This window comes from Capra hircus, chromosome 2, assembly GCF_001704415.2.
Source record: "Capra hircus breed San Clemente chromosome 2, ASM170441v1, whole genome shotgun sequence".
In the NCBI taxonomy this organism is placed as follows: domain Eukaryota; kingdom Metazoa; phylum Chordata; class Mammalia; order Artiodactyla; family Bovidae; genus Capra; species Capra hircus.
Window position 1 is genome coordinate 89,552,065 of NC_030809.1, and position 19,235 is coordinate 89,571,299.

At 41.9% G+C, this 19,235-nt stretch overlaps 1 protein-coding gene across 2 annotated transcripts in view; it reads left to right on the forward strand.

Moving 5' to 3' along the window:
- Positions 1 to 19,235, forward strand: part of LYPD6 (LY6/PLAUR domain containing 6) — a 135,817-nt gene that overhangs the window by 37,447 nt on the left and 79,135 nt on the right. The window contains exon 2 of one of the 2 annotated variants that reach the window (XM_018062716.1): positions 14,172 to 14,384. The exons of the other annotated variant lie outside the window; for it this stretch is intronic. The gene's annotated coding sequence lies outside the window, so the exon portion shown is untranslated. The remainder of the gene's footprint in view (positions 1 to 14,171; positions 14,385 to 19,235) is intronic. 2 annotated transcript variants of the gene reach the window in all.

The following is a 19,235-nucleotide window of genomic DNA, read 5'->3' on the forward strand; positions in this document are numbered from 1 at the left end:
GAATGCAGGAACTGGAGGTGTTGAGGATGACCCCAAAGAGTCCAGAAAGGTAGTATGGATGGAGGGACCATTGCCTAGGGATCAAGAATTCAGCTGAAGGCAGGTTAAGTTTCAGATGCTTGTGAGCCAGCTTTAGAGATGACAAATAGATAATTAACTAAATGAGTCTGGAGCCAGTAAATAGGTCTAGGCTGAAGTTATAAATTTGTGAATTGCTGGTGTGGTATTTAAAGCAATGGGAATGCATGAGATCACTTTGGATGAATGCACAGAGTTGAAATAGAAGAGATTTCAAGACTGCCCTGAGGAGTTGCTGCATAGAGAGGTCAGGTGTGGGAGGAATCAAAAAACAAATCCAAAAAGAAGTGCACAAGAGGTATAAGGACAGCGAAGAGATTGCAATCCCCGAGGAAGGGAAGACTGCTCTTAGAAGCAGGGAGTGAGCAGCTGTGGTGGATGCTGTCAAAAGTCAGGTAAGTAGAGGATTGACATCCTCAGGTGGACTTGGCAGCGTGGAGGCCATGGTCACATCAGCAAAAATACCTTACATGGATAGGTAGTAGCAGAAGCCACCATAAAGACAGACTGTTTTTTTTTTTTTCCTGCAGGACTTCTATTGCATTAGCTGAATATTTAAAATATCCATCCTTTATATAACATTTAAAACCAAAGATGATGGGAAATTCAAAAAGCCCCTGATAGGTTCTCAACTGGTGGTTCAATGGTAAGAATCTGCCTGCCAGTGCAGGGGATGAGAGTTCAATCCCTGGGCCAGGAAGATTCCCTGGAAGAAGGAAATGGCAACCCACTCCAGTATTCTTGCCTGGGAAATCCCACGGACAGAGGAGCCTGGTGGGCTACAGTCCATTGGGTTGCCAAAGAGTTGGACATGACTTAGTGACTAAACAACAATTGTGTAACAACATTTAAAGTTTAATTCTAGAGCACAATGTAAAGGGATTAATTATGGTCCCACTTTCTTAGTTGTTTTAGTAGAAAAATTGAATTTAGAATATGCTGTGGGACATTATTTGGGAGTCCATATATTTACTCAGTAGGATTTTTGAAGAGATTATCTGCACGGTCCATTCCTGGCCCACACACAGAAATGAACTCCATGATATCTGAGTCATGTTGCTTTAAAGGACAGTCTTGAGTGAACTTTCTTTGGACATTTAGAATTTCTCCAGCTAATACTGGGGCTAAGTATCCTACTAGGCTAAAATGACCAACATCTTTTCTTAAACCAGTCATGGAAGTCTGGATAAAGGAAAGAAACCAGGGCAGTTAGGACTCATGCCACATTATTTCAAAAGTCAAAACACTATTTTGGCTTAGAAAAAAATACACATAGCTGTCTAGTTTTCCCAGCACCACTTATTGAAGAAGCTATTTTTGCCCCACTGTATGCCTCCTTTGTCAAAAATAAGTTACCCATAGGTGCATGGGTTTATCTCTGGGTTTTCTATCTTGTTCCATTGGACTATATATCTGTTTTTGTGCCAGTACCATACTGTCTTGATGACTGTAGCTTTATGGTATAGTCTGAAGTCAGGAAGTTTGATTCCTCCAGCTATATTCTTCTTTATCAGGATTGCTTTGGCTATTCAGGGTCTTTTGTGTTTCCATATGAATTGTGAAATTTTTTGTTCTAGTTCTGTGAAAAATGCCATTGGTGATTTGATAGGGATCTCATTGAATCTGTAGATTGCTTTTGGTAGTATAGTCATTTTCACAATATTGATTCTTCCAACCTAGGAACATGGAATATCTCTCCATCTGTTTATGTCATCTTTCATTTCTTTCATTAGTGTCTTATAGTTTTCTGTATACAGTTCTTTTGTCTCCTAAGGTAGGTTTATTCCTAGATATTTTATTCTTTTTGTTGCAATGGTGAATGGGATTGATTCCTTAATTTCTCCTTCTGATTTTTCACTGGTAGTATATAGGAATGCAAGTGATTTCTGTGTATTGATTTTTGTATCCTGCAACTTTGCTAAATTTACTGATTAGCTCTAGTAATTTTCTGATAGTATCTTTAGGATTTTTTTGTGTATAGTATCATGTATCTGCAAACAGTAAGAGTTTTACTTCTTTTCTGATCTGGATTCCTTTTTCTTCTCTGATTCCCATAGCTAGGACTTCCAAAACTATGTTGAATATTAGTGGTAGTGTGGGCACCCTTGTCTTGTTCCTGATCTTAGAGGGAATGCTTTCAGTTTTTCACCATTGAGAATGTTTGCTGTGGGTTTATCATATATGGTATTTACTATATTGAGGTAGGTCCTTCTAAGCCCTTTTTTTGAAGCGTTTTTAATCATGAATGGGTGCTGAATTTATCAAAGGCTTTTTCTGCATCTATTGAGATTGTCATATGATTTTTATCTTTCAGTTTGTTAATATCATGTATCTTATTGATTAATTTGTGTATATTGAAGAATCCTTGCATCCCTGGGATAAATCTGACTTGATCACAGTATATGATCTTTTTCATGTGTTGTTGAATTCTATTTGCTAGAATTTTGTTGAGGATTTTTGCATCTATGTTCATCAGTGATATTGGCCTGTAATTTTCTTTTTTGTGTGTTGTCTTTGTCTGGTTTTGGTATCAGGGTGATGGTAGAATGAGTTTGGAAATGTTCCTTCCTCTGTAATTTTTTGAAAGAGTTTTAGAAGGGTAGGCATTAGCTCATATCTAAATGTTTGATAGAATTCACCTATGAAGCCAAAAAAAATGAACAATAAATGTCTCAAAATTGTGCCCAAGTCTTCCATGTAGGAAGTATTTTGTGAATATGCTGCTTCAGTTAATAACTTTGAAAAGTGCAGAGAAGAAGTATAATTCTTACATCCTGGAGGGTTGTGGTGACACAGGCCTCGGACCTAGGTGTTCTGAAGGTCTGAGAATGAAGGCAAGGATTTGAGTATGACTGAGAGCCCAGAAAGTAGTGGCTTCCAAAGGAATATATTGAATAATATTATTCAGAATAGAAAACCTGCCCCTGACAGTCTCCTTTCTCTTGCTTTCTTTCTGAGTCTCAGGTTTTTAAGGGAAATGATACGTATTAAATTCATATTTTTATTACACTTAGGAGGTTCTGCTGAGAACTACAAGGTCACAACTATAGTGAGGTTCTTATATACTTATGTCAAGGGGGAGAGCCTTGACATCCTATTTAATGGCAAGGTGGCACATATTAGGCTTTTTCTATAGGTGGTTAATATTTTAGGATGAAATTTGATTGTATAGCCTATTCATATTTGTAAAATATTGTACATATATAGGTTATATATATGTGTGTGTATGTACATATATATATATGTCTCTCTGTCTTCCTCCCTCTACTCCTCACCGTTTTTACACACATCTCCTTTCCATACACACACATACCATTTTTAATTTGGGGTCCATTACTCCCTGCATGGGCTTCCCTGGTGGCTCAGATGGTGAAGAATCCACCTGCAATGTGGGAGACCTGAGTTCGATCCCTGGTTTGGGAAGATCCCCTGGAGGAGGGCATGTCAACCCACTCCACTGTTCTTGCCTGGAGAATCCCCATGGACAGAGGAGCCTGGCGGGCTACAGTCGACAGGGCCACAAAGAGTCAGGCACAACTGAGCGACTAAGCACAGCACTCCCCCCCATACCCCTTATTGCTGCCAAAACTGCATGGGCTGTGGGCTGGGCTGGATGGACAGACACCTACTTCCCCCTACCCTTCTGTGTGGGTTGGAAAACTTTCTGTTTGTTTATTTTTTTATGCATAAAATTGGTTATACTAACTAAAGAAAAAATTATTATATAATATAATGATTGATATGCCATATAATTATGTAAAAATGATGTATATTTGGTTTTTCTCTTTTACATGTGCTGGGATGACCAAGGAGAGACAGTAGTGAAGAGCTTCATTAGTTCTGGAACTTTGCAGAATTTCAGGGGATGTTGGATGTCCAGCTTGGTCTGGGTAAACTTCAGTCATCTAGGGATCTAGAGAGACTTGGGGGAGTGTCTATAACTCATCTGAAGAGCTGGTTCACAAACTGCAATGTTTATTTTAGATTAGAGTGCACATCTTTCTTAGATGAAGGTAGGGATGTGTGGATTTATTTCAGAGCTGGCCCAAGAAGGACTTGTCTAGATATCTTGAAGATTTTTTATTAGTGTGAAAGAACCTTGTAACTAAGTACTGACATATATGGCACTGTGATATTTTGACATACAGGTGGTATCATTCTAAATTGTTCTGAGACTTGGTGAGATTAAGTCATGGAGCTGTTGGAGGTAACTGTGGGTGTGAATGGGGAGAAACTTGAGTGAGAGGTTTCCTTTCCTCTGAAGCTAGTTGATGATGAGAATGATGCCTACTGGATTTTGATCATATGTTACAAATGTGGCATGTTCTCTGTCTTGGCATGATGAAAATAAAACTCAGAAAATTTATGTGTGTTCTATGCCCATGGGGTTCCAACAGTCTCAAACAAGATTTAGAACTTGTCTTTTCTATGCAGAATCAGGAAAGCAGAGGTCTCCTGCTGCTTGCTCTTGGTGTTTTGTTATTGTTCAGTCTCTAAGTCAGGTCCCAATTCTTTGAGACCTGATGGACTATAGCATGCCAGACTTCCCTGTCCTTCACTATCTCCCAGACTTTGCTCAAACTGATGTCCATTGAATCAGTGATGCCATCCAACCATCTCACCCTCTGTCACCCCCATCTCCTCCAGCCCTCAATCTTTCCCAGCATCAGCATCTTTTCCAATTAGTTGGCCCTTCCCATCAGGTGGCCGAAGTATTGGAACTTCAGCTTCAGTCCTTCCAATGAATATTGAGGGTTGATTTCCTTTAGGATTGACTGGTTTGATCTTCTTGCTGTCCAAGGGGCTCTCAAGCATCTTCTCTAGCACCACAGTTTGAAATCATCAATCCTTCAGTGCTCAGCCTTCTTTATGGTCCAACTGTCATATCTGTACATGACTACTGGAAAAACCATGGCTTTGACTATATGGACCTTTGTCAGCAAAGTAATATCTCTGCTTTTAAATACACTGTCTAGGTTTGTCATAGCTTTTCTTCCAAGGAGCAGGGTCTTTTAATTTCATGGCTGCAGTCACCATCTGCAGTGATTTTGGAGCCCAAGAAAATAAAATCTGTCACCGTTTCCACTTTTTACCCATCTATTTGCCATGAAGTGATGGGACCAGATGTCATGATCTTGGTATACTCTTATTAATATTTTTCTCCTCTCCACCATACTTTCTTGCTGACCATCTGCTACAACTGATAGACTTTTAAAGTGTTGAAAGTGTTAGTTGCTCAGTCGTGTCTGACTTGTGACCTCATGGACTGTAACCTGCCAGGCTCCTCTGTCCATGGAGTTCTGCAGGCAATAATACTGGAATGGGTAGCCATCCCCTTCTCCAGGGGCTCTTCTTGACCCAGGGATTGAACCCAGGTCTCTTGCTTTGCAGGCAGATTCTTTACCATCTGAGCCACTAGACTTTTAAAAGTCCTTCCCAAGTGCCAGGAAGGTATCATTTTGTTATTATTATTGCTGCTGTTATTATTGCTATTATTGTAGAGAGGTGAGGAACGAGTTTAACAGGTGGGGGTGGGGGGACTCTAACAAGAGAATGTGGCTGGGTGTAGAGAAGCCCTAGGGCTAAGATGTGAGAGAGTTATGCAGGATGTTACTAATGAGAACAATGCCATAAATATGCAAAGCATACAGAATTGGGCATCTGGTTCCCTAAATGCTACCACTGCAAAATTATAATTGCAGCATTTTGTTAGTACATACGCCAAGTGTTATTGTCGCCTGAGAGGAGGCAGCTGAACTGCAGATAGTGAACACACCTAAACAAACATGGCCCAGGATGGAGCTGCAAAAACAGAAAAGGGGCTGCCTGCTGGCATGGAAAGTGCCTCAGGCTGAAACAACAGAAGCTGGGGTTGCAGTGTCTGCCTGGGATGTGTCATTTGTTTGCCCTGGCTTTGTTGTGGAGGCCTTAGGAAAACAGCCCTACAGATAAACTCTCCAGATTTGCAATCCAAAACCTGTACAAAAGAAACAACTCTCTCTAACTTGGTAATACTGAAGAGCTTCCTGGCTGCTCAGTCACATTATGCAATCTCTTTGTAGGTCCCGAACTTCATCTGAATATTATTAATAAAAATAGAGATTGTGGGTCATCACCTTCCCCACACCAACCCCAGTACTTTTTCCTTCATTGCCTCTGGACTCTTCTGCTTAGCAGATCATCCCCTTCTAATTTGGAAAACCCATGGGAGAATGTTTAAAGGACCATGGCTTGAGTCAGATGAACCTGAACCACCACCATCTGTAAAATGTTGTTATTGTTGTTCAGTCGCTAAGGCGTGTCCAACTCTTGAGACCCCATGGAATGCAGCATGCCAGGCTTCCCTGTCCTCTGTCTCCCGGAGTTTACTCAAACGCGTGTCCATTGAATCAGTGATGCTATCTAACCATCTCATTCTCTGTTGCCCCTTCTCCTCCTGCCCTCAATCTTGCCCAGCATCAAGGTCTTTTCCAGTGAGTCTGCTCTTCACATCAGGTGGTCCAAGTATTGGAGCTTCAGCTCTAGCATCAGTCCTTCCAATGAATATTCAGGGTTGATTTCCTTTCAGGATCGACTGGTTTGATCTCCTTGCTGTCCAAGGGACTGTCAACAGTCTTCCCCAGCACCATAGTTTGAAAGCATCAGTTCTGCAGTGCTCAGCCTTCTTTATGGTCCAGCTCTCATATCTGTATAGGACTACTGGAAAACCCATGGCTTTGACTATACAGACCTTTGTTGGCAAAGTGATGTCTCTGCTTTTTAATACACTGTCTAGGTTTGTCATAGCTTTTCTTCCAAGGATCAAATGTCTTTTAATTGCATGGCTGCAGTCACTGTCTGCAATGATTTGGGGGCCCAAGAAAATAAAATCTGCCACTGTTTCCATTGTTTCCCCATCTATTTGCCATGAAGTAATGGGACCAGATGCCATGATGTTCATTTTTTGAATGTTGAGTTTTAAGTCAGCTTTTTCACTCTCCTCTTTTACCTTCATCAAGGGGCTCTTTAGTTCCTCTTATCTTTCTGCCATTAGATTGGTATCATTTGCATATCTGAGGTTGTTGATATTTCTCCTGCCAATCTTGTGATTCATCTAGCCCAGAATTTCACATGATATACTCTGCATAGAAGTTAAATAAGCAGTGTGCCAGTATATAGCCTTGACGTACTCCTTTCCCAATTTTGAACCAGTTCATTGTTACATGTTCTGTTCTAACTGTTACTTCTTGACTACATATAGTTTTCTCAGGAGGCAGATAATGTGGTCTTGTATTCCATCTCTAAGAATTTTCTAGTTTGTTGTGATCCACATAGTCAAAGGTTTTAGCATAGTCAGTCCCACTCCAGTACTCTTGCCTGGAGAGTCCCATGGACGGGGGAGCCTGGTGGGCTGCTGTCTGTGGGGTCGTGAAGGGTCGGAGGCGACTGAGCGACTTCACTTTCACTTTTGACTTTTGTGCATTGGAGGAGGGAATGGCAACCCACTCCAGTATTCTTGCCCGGAGAATCCCAGGGATGGGAGAGCCTGGTGGGCTGCCGTCTCTGGGGTCGCACAGAGTCGGACACGACTGAAGCGACTTAGCAGCAGCAGCAGCAGTGAGGCCGAAGTAGATGTTTTCCTGAAATGTTCTTGCATTTCTTGATCCAGTGGATGCTGGTGATTTGATCTGTAAAATGTTACTATAACAGCTCCTCAGAGAAAGCCATAGTTGTTGAACAAGTTCTGGGTTCTAGTGGGCACTGTGCACGGAGCTGCTCTATCAGACTGTAAGGGCGCTGCAGGAGGCAGAAGCACTTCTCACAGACATGGGCTCTCACTGTTTGAAGGCTCAGTGGCTCCCCCAGGCCCAGCAACATGAGTGTAGAAAAGCAAAGCCAGGGAGACTGTATTAGGGCCCCTCTGGTCCTTTCAGCCTTCCTTTCATCGTCTTTACTGGCTTTGTTGCTTTTGCCCTGGAGTCTCCGTCAGCCTTTGATTCACTCATCACGCACGCAGTGAGTGTTGCCGTGCACCAGGCCCTGGGCCAGACCCCTGGGGATCCAGAAAGACACAGTTCCTGTCTACAGTTTGCCTCTTCTTTTTTTCTAAAGCTGGCGCTTTCTTAAGCTGGTGATGCCTAGTTGTACTCGTTCCTGGGAACAACTCACCTAATTCATAATTAGACTGTGTCTAATTCATACTACGAGTCAAGGGAGCTTATTTGAGCAAATTTTAATAATAGTACTTGTCCTGTAGTTTCATTTTAGTTCTCTTGTTTTTAAGTGGTCGCTTTGTTTTTGTTTATTGGCTGTACTGGGGCTGCGTGTGGGCTTTTCTCTAGTTGGGGCAGATGGGAGTTACTCTCTAGCTGCAGTGCACGGGCGTCTTTCGTTGCAGAGCACGGACTCAAGAGCACAAGGGCTTCAGTAGTTGTGGCACTCAGGCTTGGTTGCCCTGTGGAGTGTGGAATCTTCTTGGACCAGGGATCAAACCCCTGTCCCCTGCATTGGCAGGAGGATTCTTCACCACTGAACCACAAGGGAAGTTCCAGGTGGTCACTTTAGTAGCAAGTGCAAACGCCCTGGGTCAGGAGATTGTTGGCAAGTTTGAGTAATAGCAAGCCGTGAAATGATCAGAGTGGAAGGGAGTGAGATCAGAAAAGTAATGGGGGCTGGATTATATTGAGTCTTGAAGGCCTTTGCAATACCCCTGGAGTTTACTCTGGATGGAAGAGAGTCCCAGGAGGGTTCTAAACATAGGGAGGATGTTAACTGGTGTCTTTTAAAGAACCACTGCCTACTGAGAAGAGACTGTGGAGACCAAGGGTGGAGGTAGGGAGACAGGTGGGAGGCTATTGCTCCATTCCAGATGAGAGGCGATGGTGTCAGGGAAGGGGTGAGAAGAGATCAAAATCTGGATATACTTTGAAGATCTGCTGATGTGTAAGGTGTGTGTGTAGGACCAAGAGTGGAGGAAAGGATTTTGCATACATTTTGGCCTGAATGGCTGGATAGATGGAGTTGTCATTAATAAATGTTGGGCACCCTGAGAATACACTAGACTCCTGGAAACAGATCAGTTGTTCCATGCTATGTTAGACTTTTTAAGTTCCTGTGTGCATAAGACCTCTAGTAGAAAATGTTGAGTAGACAGCTGGATACAGAAGTATGCAGCTCAATGGAGAGATCAGAGCCGAAAATATTTTTTCAAGATTACTTACTTATGGCTGCGCTGTGTCTTCATTGCTGCATGTGGGCTTTGTTTGGCTGTGGCCAGCGAGGGCTCCTGTCTAGTTGTGGTGCACAGGCTTCTCATCGTGGTGGCTTCTCTTGTTGTGGAGCACAGGCTCTAGGTGCACAGGCTTCAGTAGCTGTGACACACGGGCTCAATTGTCCTGTAACATATGGGATCTTCCAGGCCCAGAGATCGAACCCATGTCCCCTGGTTTGTCAGGCAAATGCTTTACCACGGAGCCACCAGGAAAGCCCTGGAAATATTTAGTTTTAAGTCATGGGGCTTCTCGAGTGGCTTAGTGATAAAGCATCCGCCTGCCAATGCAGGAGATGCAAGAGATGCAGGTTCGATCCCTGAGTCTGGAAGATCCCCTAGAGTAGGAAATGGCAACCCACTCCAGTATTCTTGCCCAGGAAATTCCATGGACAAGCAGCTACAGTCCACAGGGTTGCAAAGAACTGGACAAGATTGAGCTTACGCACAAGCAGGCAGGCGTAAGCCTGTAGATGGTTTTTAAAGTTGCTTGTAAGAGATCTCCAAGGGATAAGAGAATATTAGAAAAGAGGAGAGATTTAATGGTTGATCTTTGGGACTCTCAGTATCCTGAGTCTGGGACATGAGGAGGAAACAGAAAAGGAAAAAGCAAGCACTGAAAAAAGAAAAACCAAGACAAGCAGGTGTCCCTACAGCCAAGTGAAGAAGGGTTATGAGGAAGATGTGATGAGCTGTGTCAAATGCTGGAACTGGTCAAGTAAGATGACAACTGAAAATTGAACATTGAATTCAGCACCCTAGAGGTCACTGGTGGCCTTGATGCAAACTGTGTTGGTGGGATGATGGGGCAAATTCTTCTTTGGAGGGAGTAGTAAGCAGAATGGAAGGAAAGAAACTGGAGACAAGGATAAATGACTCTTGAAGATTTTTGCTGCAAAAGGAAGAAAACATTAGGTTGGTAGTTCATGAGGGAACTGGAGTCAAGACGACTTAATTTTGTTGTTATTTCAGATGCATAAAACAGCAGAAGGTTAGTTTGCCAATAGTGCTGATCTGGTGGAGAGCAAACAATTAATGATTTTGAGGGGAAAATTGCCAGAATGTTGATGCTGAGTAGATGGAAAATGATAGTATCTACTGGAGAGGATGTCCTATTTTAGGAACAGGGACATTTCATCCCTGTACCAGGAAGATTAAGTGTTGGTTTGGCACAGATTTTGGTGGTGGGTAGAGGTGTTGACGAAGCACGGGGAGGCTCTTTTCTGATTTCTTTGGGTTTCTCAGTGACGTGAGAAACCAGGTCACCAGTAGAGGGTGATGCTAGAGTAGGGAGAGGTAGATGTTTGGAGAGAAAGAGGAGGTATAACATTGTCATCCAGGAGAATAGGAGCAGGACTGGACTAAGATCTAATCCTGTGGACTAATTTCTGATGCTGGTTTTTATTACCAAGATCAACACACATTTGTCTGTACTGTTCCATTTACCGAGTACTTTCTCATGTGCTGATGGTCCCAGAAACCCTAGGAAGTGGCAGAGAGAGAGTGGGGTATGCAAAAATCACACAGCTTGAAGTCAAAGTGTGAGACTCAAGTCCATGTCTCCTGAACTGCTGTCTAGCATCTTTTCCTTAATAAAGCTTCTGTTTTTTTAATTAGTGTTAATTAGTGATGATTTCCAGGTATGAAAGTACTTCACGGGCTCTGTGTTTACCCTTTTGTGCTTTGCTGCTGTGAATAATCCTAGAGAGAAAAGATTAAATTAAATAATATTTGTCCATCACTATTAAGGGTTGAGTTTCATTATCTTCAGCCAGAGTTCACCATATAGCAAGTTTAATGGTGAGAAAAATCCTTGCAGAACTTAAAAATGAAATCTACTTAATTTAATAGGAAAAACATAGGCTTGTTAATGGAAATTCTGGTTGCTTTCCGGATCATAAATACATTTTTAGAAATACTTTTGTTAACATGGGAAATTATAATTTCCTTAAATGCAAAGTATTGTTATAAACAGGAAGTATGAAATTCTTACTCTGTGGTCATATCTCCTATGATGCTAATTGTGCCATGTGCTTAGGTAATACTAGGGTAAAATATCTTTCATTTTCCCTCAGGTATGATTAGACCTTCTAAGGTAGAATTGATTATTTTCCTGTTGTATAAGAAGTGGTTTAATCAATTTTGACATCTCCATCTCCTCCTCAAAATGTCGACTCTTTAAACAAACTCATCAACATATTCCACCTTCTGAATTTTTGCTCACCTTCTTTTCACCCTCTTTAGGACCTGGATCTGCAGCACCAAATTGTACTTGTGAAACTCACATTGACGTTAGTCAGCATCTCAGGCCAGTGTTACTGACTATACCATAAATTACTAGGGTTTCTAAATCTTTCAACAGCTGGATTCACATCTTGTATAAGATTTAGTTAATGGCAGAACAAGTTAACTATGCACAAATATTAGTCATACATAAAAACTATATATTGAATTGGATTATTTTGGAATGTCCTTAGAAGAGTAGCAAATACTCAAATTGATCACCTGTTGCAATACTGTTACTTTGTTAATTTAAGAGACAGTTACAAGAATATTGTGGACTGACTTCCTCTACAATTATTTCAGCTAAATAGGTTTTCTTATTTTGTTAATACTTTACATACTGGTTTTGCCTAGACACAAGGCAATAGGCTTTTAGTTAAAGAGAATTTGTTAGCAAGAGCGTCTTTGATGATCTGTTAAAATATTCTCCAAGGAAAATGATAAGAATAAAAAATCTCGAATGTCAGTATCTAGTTCATAAAGAAAATATCCCAATGGGTGCCTTTTGGGGTATTTTTTCTTTTGGTAAAAATCCATAACATAGCATTGACCATTTTGAAGTGTACAATTCAGCAACATTAATCATATCCACAGCATAGTGCAGTCATCACTACTATGCTATTACCAAAATTTTTTTGTCACCCTAAGCCCGGTAAGTGTTTTCTTTTTTTTAATTGCGTGAAAATATTAGGTGTTTTCTATACCAGCTGACTCACCTTGAATAATGCCTCAGGTTTTAATAGGTCAGTGAAAAACTGGCCAATATGAGTGCTCGTTTTGTAATATGCTCATTTCTCACCAGGCTGAGCTTAGCAACATCTTTGGCCTCCTTGATTATTGTTAAAATTCAGCTTTTCAGGTAAGGTGATTGCTTTCATGGGTCTCCCCCTAATCCTTTAATCAAAGTGCCACAAAATTAAACTCGACATCTGTTAGTTTAACATCAAAGAAGTTTGACAATCATGTGTATTGCCACATGTACAGTTCAAAGATTAAAGTCAGTTCAGTTTAGAGACCCCAAGTAAAACAGATGACCAAAGGAAGCAGTACATGGAAACTCAAATGAGAGAAACATTTATCTTATTCAGTTATTATGGGTCAAAGCCTTCCGCGAACTGTGTAAATACCATAGAAGGGAATCCGTTTGTTAAATTATAATGAACTCAGTCTACTTTGTGCAAATGAATAACTTTTCAATTTAAACCACTGATGCATTTACTTTTAGATAACAGGGTTGATGGTTTTCTAGAAATTGGTGACATAGGCCAGTTGATAATGAGGCTAATTTTCCCAGCTATGATGTGCTTACTGTGACTCACACTTCTTTCTCCACTTATAAAACAGGTATTCATCCTTAAAGGATCCAAATGAAATGCTACTTCTTTTGTGAATCCTTTCCCAACTCCCATAGACCATCACTGAATCTTCTTTATGGTCTAATAGTACTCTGAAAAAAATCCACGTTGGAGCAAACATCACATTAAATTCTCATTTCCTGTATACTATAAGCTGCTCAGGGTAGGGAGCATGTCTTATTCCTATTTGTATTTCTGCTGCAGTTTCCAGCACAGTGGAAGCCCATTGAATATTTGTTGACTTGACTGAATGTGTGAACTAATCAATCTAAGCATCCATGCTGGAGTTTTCATTTTTTAACAGTGCCTTGATTTTACAATGTTTATATTTTATTTACTAAGGCAATTGGCAGAATATATATAAGATCCAATTTTATGTGTTGACATAAAACTGTGACATAAACTGAAGGCAGAGACTTCCCTGGCAGTCCAGTGGTTAAGACTTTGTTGTCTCATGTAGGGGGTACAGATTTGATCCCTAGTTGGAGAGTTAAAGGAGGACCCTGTGGCTCAGAGGGCATAGAGTCGGCCAGCAATGTGGGAGACCTAGGTTCGATCCTTAGGTTGGGAAGATCCCCTGGAGAAGGAAATGGCAACCCACTCCAGTATTCTTGCCTGGAGAATCCCCATGGACAGAGGAGCCTGGTGGGCTACAGTTCATGGGGTCGCAGAGTCAGACACAACTGAGCGACTTGAATTTTTTTCACTGTTTGGAGAGTTAAAATCCCACATGCCTTGGGGCCAAAACATCAAAACATGAAACAGAAGCAATGTTATAAAAAATTCAATAAATCCTTATAAAAAAATTAAAACACAGCAAAACTGAAGGCAAAATATTCTTTCTGATTACAAACTCTTGGACATTTGCCCTTGACCATAGAAAACTCAAAATGGCATCCTCTATAGAAAATTTTCTAGAGGCTTCCCTGGTGGCTCAGATGGTAAAGCATCTGCCTGCAATGCGGGAGACCCAGATTCGATTCCTGGGTCTGGAAGATCCTCTGGAGAAGGAAATGGCAATCCACTCCAGCACTCTTGCCTGGAAAATCCCATGGACGGAGGAGCCTGATAGGCTACAGTCCATGGGGTCGCAAAGAATCAGACACAACTGAGCGACTTCACTTTCACTTTCATAGAAAATTTTAGATGACTGTGTTTGTTTGTCGTAAGAATTGAGAAAGCAGTAGCTGGGGATATATCTCCTCCAGGTTCTCTACGGCAGAGCATGACAGCTCCACCATCTGCTTTGTTCCTGTGTGAAGGCCTGTGCTGGTCCCAGTCAGGGACACCATCAAGGAAGCATTCCGCATGACATGGTTCTTGCCACAGCTGGGTATCAGTGTTGACCCTGCAGCTGGCCCCACAGAGGAAATTGCAGCCCAAAGGGAGTGGCCTGTCTTGAGGTATCACCGTGGATGTCTGTGAGTAGGCAGTGGGGCTTCCCTCCCTCCTCATGAGGCTCTGTCCAGTGCAAGCACTGAATCCCTCTGCCTTTCTGTGGCTTCCGGGGACCCATCCTCTCATTTCTCTCTCTCCACTTTCCGTCTGTTTTATCCCTCCTTTGCCTGAAGGCGATCTCGTGAGGTTCTAGGTGGCAGAGTGTGTGAATAAGTGAGGACGAGTATTCATAAGCTTTGTTTCATTTGCACAAACTCGGCCTGCCAATCTTACCAGTCCTGCATGCAACATTCAGAGCAGATGCATCTGAAAGGCACATTGCTTTCCCAAAGCCCCCAAGAGGACAAGCCCAGCAAGAACATATTGAATTTATCTGAATTGAACCGTATTAGTTCAAGATAAGCCCTGTTGTGGAGAAGAAATGGGCCATTTGGATAACTAGCAACAGAGTCCTAATATCCATCATGTCTGCATGGGGCTACCTTGGTGACCTTTTTGTTAAGAGCTGAGGAACTTAACTGGTCTTTTCAGCAAGGCAATTGGGGAGATTTATTTCCTTAAACTGAAATGATCAGTGAATTCAGTGAAAACAATTAGACTGGCTCTTTACAGATACTGAAATTTTCTTTCCCCTGATTACCAAACAGAGAAATCAAGCCTTGTTTGTATACTTTCCAGAACAGAAAAGCTATGGGAAAGGGTGGGAAGAAAAGGTTGGTTTTTCTCTGGCACTTAGAAAAAAGTTCACATATATACAGAGAGTGCGAGGGGAGAGGGGGAGAGAGGAAACAGGAGAAACACGTGCTTTATGGAGTGGGATGGGGTGGGCTCCTTTTCCAGATTTTGAACAATTAAGGCAGCACTTGGCTCTAGAACATTGTCAGTGTTGCCTAAGCCACTGTTCCCCTGGCTCAATGAATATATCTCGGCAAAAGGTCAAGAATTTCCCCTCAAACCTGTAATTAACCATTATAATTGCCTATGTTTTCAAAAATGAAAATGTCCTTAAAACCAAAGCCATCTATTTTAACCTTTTGAATCTTCTGTAAAAAGATAAATAGCATATGGGGGAAGGTAGCTCTTCTTAAGAATGAAGACAAACCTGAACTTAGTTATAATTATAAGGAAAGGCAGGTCTTCAGAACAGTAATGGCAGGGTAGGAGGTTTTGCTTCCTGTCACACTTAGACTATCTTTGTTTTCATTAGAGCTGCCTAGGAATTTCCCCCTCTTTGTAAAGGTGATTTTCAGATTTCTCATCTACCCTGTGCTTTAAATTGTAATAATGCTTATTGACATGGAGGGTCTGGATTTTCTGCTTCTCACTCATCTCATCCTCTTACCTTCAGCTGCTAGAAACTCTTCTCCAAGAGAAACCTGATTGCAACGCATAGCCTTTGGCAGTGAGTGTAGAAATAGGTCGTTTATTATCAGGCTCAAAGTTGAGACAGGGATGCCGGCTTCCCAGGTGGAAACCACGGGCCTTGCTTAAAGACATATTCCAACCTGCTGACAGGAAGGAGGCAGTTAGTGCAGGATGGTACCAGCAGGAAGAACCACACCTTCTATTTTAGCAAGAGCTATGACTCAGAAAATAGACGGTTTTGAACAATTCTGAAGACTCATGTAATTTCTGGAAGGGGAAGGAAGGGATGTAAGGTGAATTGCGGTCAGCAATGACTGGGGGGTCCTGCTAGACCCAAACTGATGTCCCCTCTCTGTAAGGAGCCTGCCATCAGGCAGCAAGTGGCTGCATGCAGTCCATGACTGTTAGCTGCCTGTTGAGTAAAGACAGTGAAATAAATTAAGAACTTAGAAAGATGTGTTTTATCAAGATTCCAAGTGTCTCCCAATCACCTTTGCTTGGAGTGTATGAAATCAAGGCTTATCCACCAACTGTTTCCCAGTTACAAAGACATAGCTCCCTGCTTCCAACCCCATCATAACCTCAGGATGTTGTGTTTCTGAAAAGGCTAAGAACTGATAATGGATGAGAACAAGTGGAAAAGTCTCAGCAGCCCCAGTGTGACAGGGATACTGTCCCTCCAGCCTCACTGAGGTGCTCTTCCAGAAGGCCAATGACATCTTTAGTTTGAGACTCTCTATTTTTGTGTTAACGCTCAGTTCCTATGTGAACATCTGGACAGAGTGTTTCTTTGAAATGAGTAAAATCAAAAACAGATGCAGGGATTGAATGTGGATAGTAAGAGAGGGAAGAAAATGTTTTAATACTTCTAATTCTGTGAATTTATGCCTCTTCTTGTTTCTCTCTCAGGCCAGATCGGTTTGAGTAATCAGTTGGGATCAACCCAATCCTTGGTTGGGTTGCTGATGGAAAGAAGTGAACTGGCATAGAGTTGCATTCGCTTTTGCACCTTGCCCTTTAGTGCTAACCAGTGTAAATTCATTTTCTTGACTCATTCTTTCATGTATTTAACAAATGTTCACGTAAGATTTACTACAGGGAAGGCACTGTGTCAGATGCTGGTGATGCAAAGGTAGGTAGGAGAGGTCACAGGCTGGAGGGGCTCCTGGTGGTTGTGGAGGCAACAGTACTGCATGCTCTGAGAGTGGCCTTAAGGAAGCTGGGAAGAAGTGAGCAACTCAGTGGGGAAAGAGGGGAAGAGTTCTCAAGGGGGAACCTGCTTGGGCTGAAATAGAATGATAAACCTCCCCTGGGCAGGTAATGAGAACGAGACACTCCCAGCAAGGAGAACAGGACAGGTGCTGGGTAGATGAGAGAATGGAGAGGGAGCCATGAGTATAAATATTGGAATAAACTGAGAACATTGAAAGATGTTTTTATCAAGACTTGGAGCATCTTCTGGATCATCTTTGTGTGCAGTTCACAGAACCAAGGCTCATCCATCAGCCACCCTTGATCCATGGTCTAGACTGCAGATGGCACCCTAAGGAGTTTGGATTTTCTCTCTTTCTCTTCTCTCTCTCTCTCTCTCTCTCTCTCTATGTGTGTATATATATATATATGGCTAATATATATTAGCAACATAGGAGAAAGAGCTTTGGGGTAGAAGTGCTGGTTGGCTGTGAGTTCTCTGGTTGGCTTTGACTGAGCACATTCCTATTTGTGAACCAATCATTGTAGCTATGGGGATATGTATTCTATCTTGGTCAGAGTCAGATGCCACCCCATCTTCCTGACCCAGGGATTGAACCCTGGTCTCCCTCATTGCAGGCAGATTCTTTTCTGTCTGAGTGACCAGGGAAACCCCTTCTTTCTTCTGGATGTTCCTAAATGATGGCTTCAGTTTTATTTAAGTAATTAAATGTGTTGAACTACCATTCACCTTATTTTCGTCTGAAGCTAATATATAAAGACAAAGAGGATTAAAAGTTTGAGTGAATTTCTGTGAAATAGAGGACAGCATGCATCAATACTCATAATGTACCGTGATACACAAAGCTGTAGGTTTAACCTGGTGCAGCTTCCTGAACTGTTCATTTACATAAATTCAGAAAACCCATCGCTTTATGTGAGAACAGATGCATCTATTATGGCGTGCTAAGTTGCTTCAGTCGTGTCCGACTCTTTGCGACCCTATGGACTGTAGCCTGCCAGGCTCCTCTGTCCAAGGGATTCTCCAGGCAAGAATACCGGAGTGGGTTACCATGCCCTCCTCCAGGGGATCTTTCTGACCCAGGGGTTGAACTAGTCTCTGGCATCTCCCGCATTGGCAGGCGGGTTTTTTTTTACCACTGGCGCCACCTGGGAAGCCCATATATTATGGAGTAGAATGTAATTGACAGTCAAGAGAATAAAACATGAGGCATCAAATAGATTTCTACTTGCTACCTTGGGCTGGATCTCAAATGCCCTTGAGTAGGCCTTTTTGCTTTACGACTGGGGGTAATTAAGAGAAGAAAGTTGAGAAGTACTAGGCTCCATCTTCCTGAACTAAGGAAATTCACACACAGTGAAGTACTAATGCAAAAATGATGTGTCAGGAGAACCCATCTGAGAATTGGCTATGCCTCTGTAATATTCACAACTTCACAGCAGGTGTGAGGAGGTTGGGAGGTGAGCTAGTCAGAGGGGAGATGCAGAGAGGGGGAGAGAGGGAGAGTCATGAGATTCCTGCCTGAATTTTTGGGTTTCTTTTTATAAGACCATTGGTTACATTTGAAATCTGGTCTTCACATACAATGGTCCCTTTGTATTCACAGGGAATTGGTTCCAGGACCCTAGTGAATACCAAAATATGTGGGTGCTTAAGTCCCTTATATGAAATGGTGTAATACAGTCAGTCCTCTGTATTTATGGAGGCAGCACCCGGGGATGTACAGTGCTGACTATAGTTTTACCTTCACTGAAGTCAAATACCTTTTTCCTTCTCTGTGCTGGTACTTTATGAGCCGCTCAACTAAATCTGTTTTCAATAATATTCAAGTTAACAGTACTATGACTTACATTAAAAGGAAGATTAAAAATTCTCAACAGCCTGGTGAACTTAACCCTTCCTAATGCTAGGCACATTATCTTTCTTTTTTCCTGAAGGACTGGGAAAGTTCCAGAAAGTTCTTTGCCCAACAGAATGGGTTAGTGCTGTTTTCTACACACTGTGTTACCCTTTACAGTGGATGTTGTCAAATCAAGTTGCAGGGCAGGACATAAAGGTCAACTGTACCATGATTTTAGGGGGCGAGGAGAGTGGCTGGGAGGTAAAATATACCCTAAGCTTTGGCTTTTAAAGACTTACGAAATTGTAGTTGCTTTGTGACTTTTGACTGATCACTTTTTTAAACATTTTATTCAGTTATTTATGATTTATTTTTGGCTGTGCTGGGTCTTCTTTTTTCTACTTGGGACAAGTGGAGGCTATTTCTAGTTGCAGTGTGAGGGCTTCTCTTTGCAGG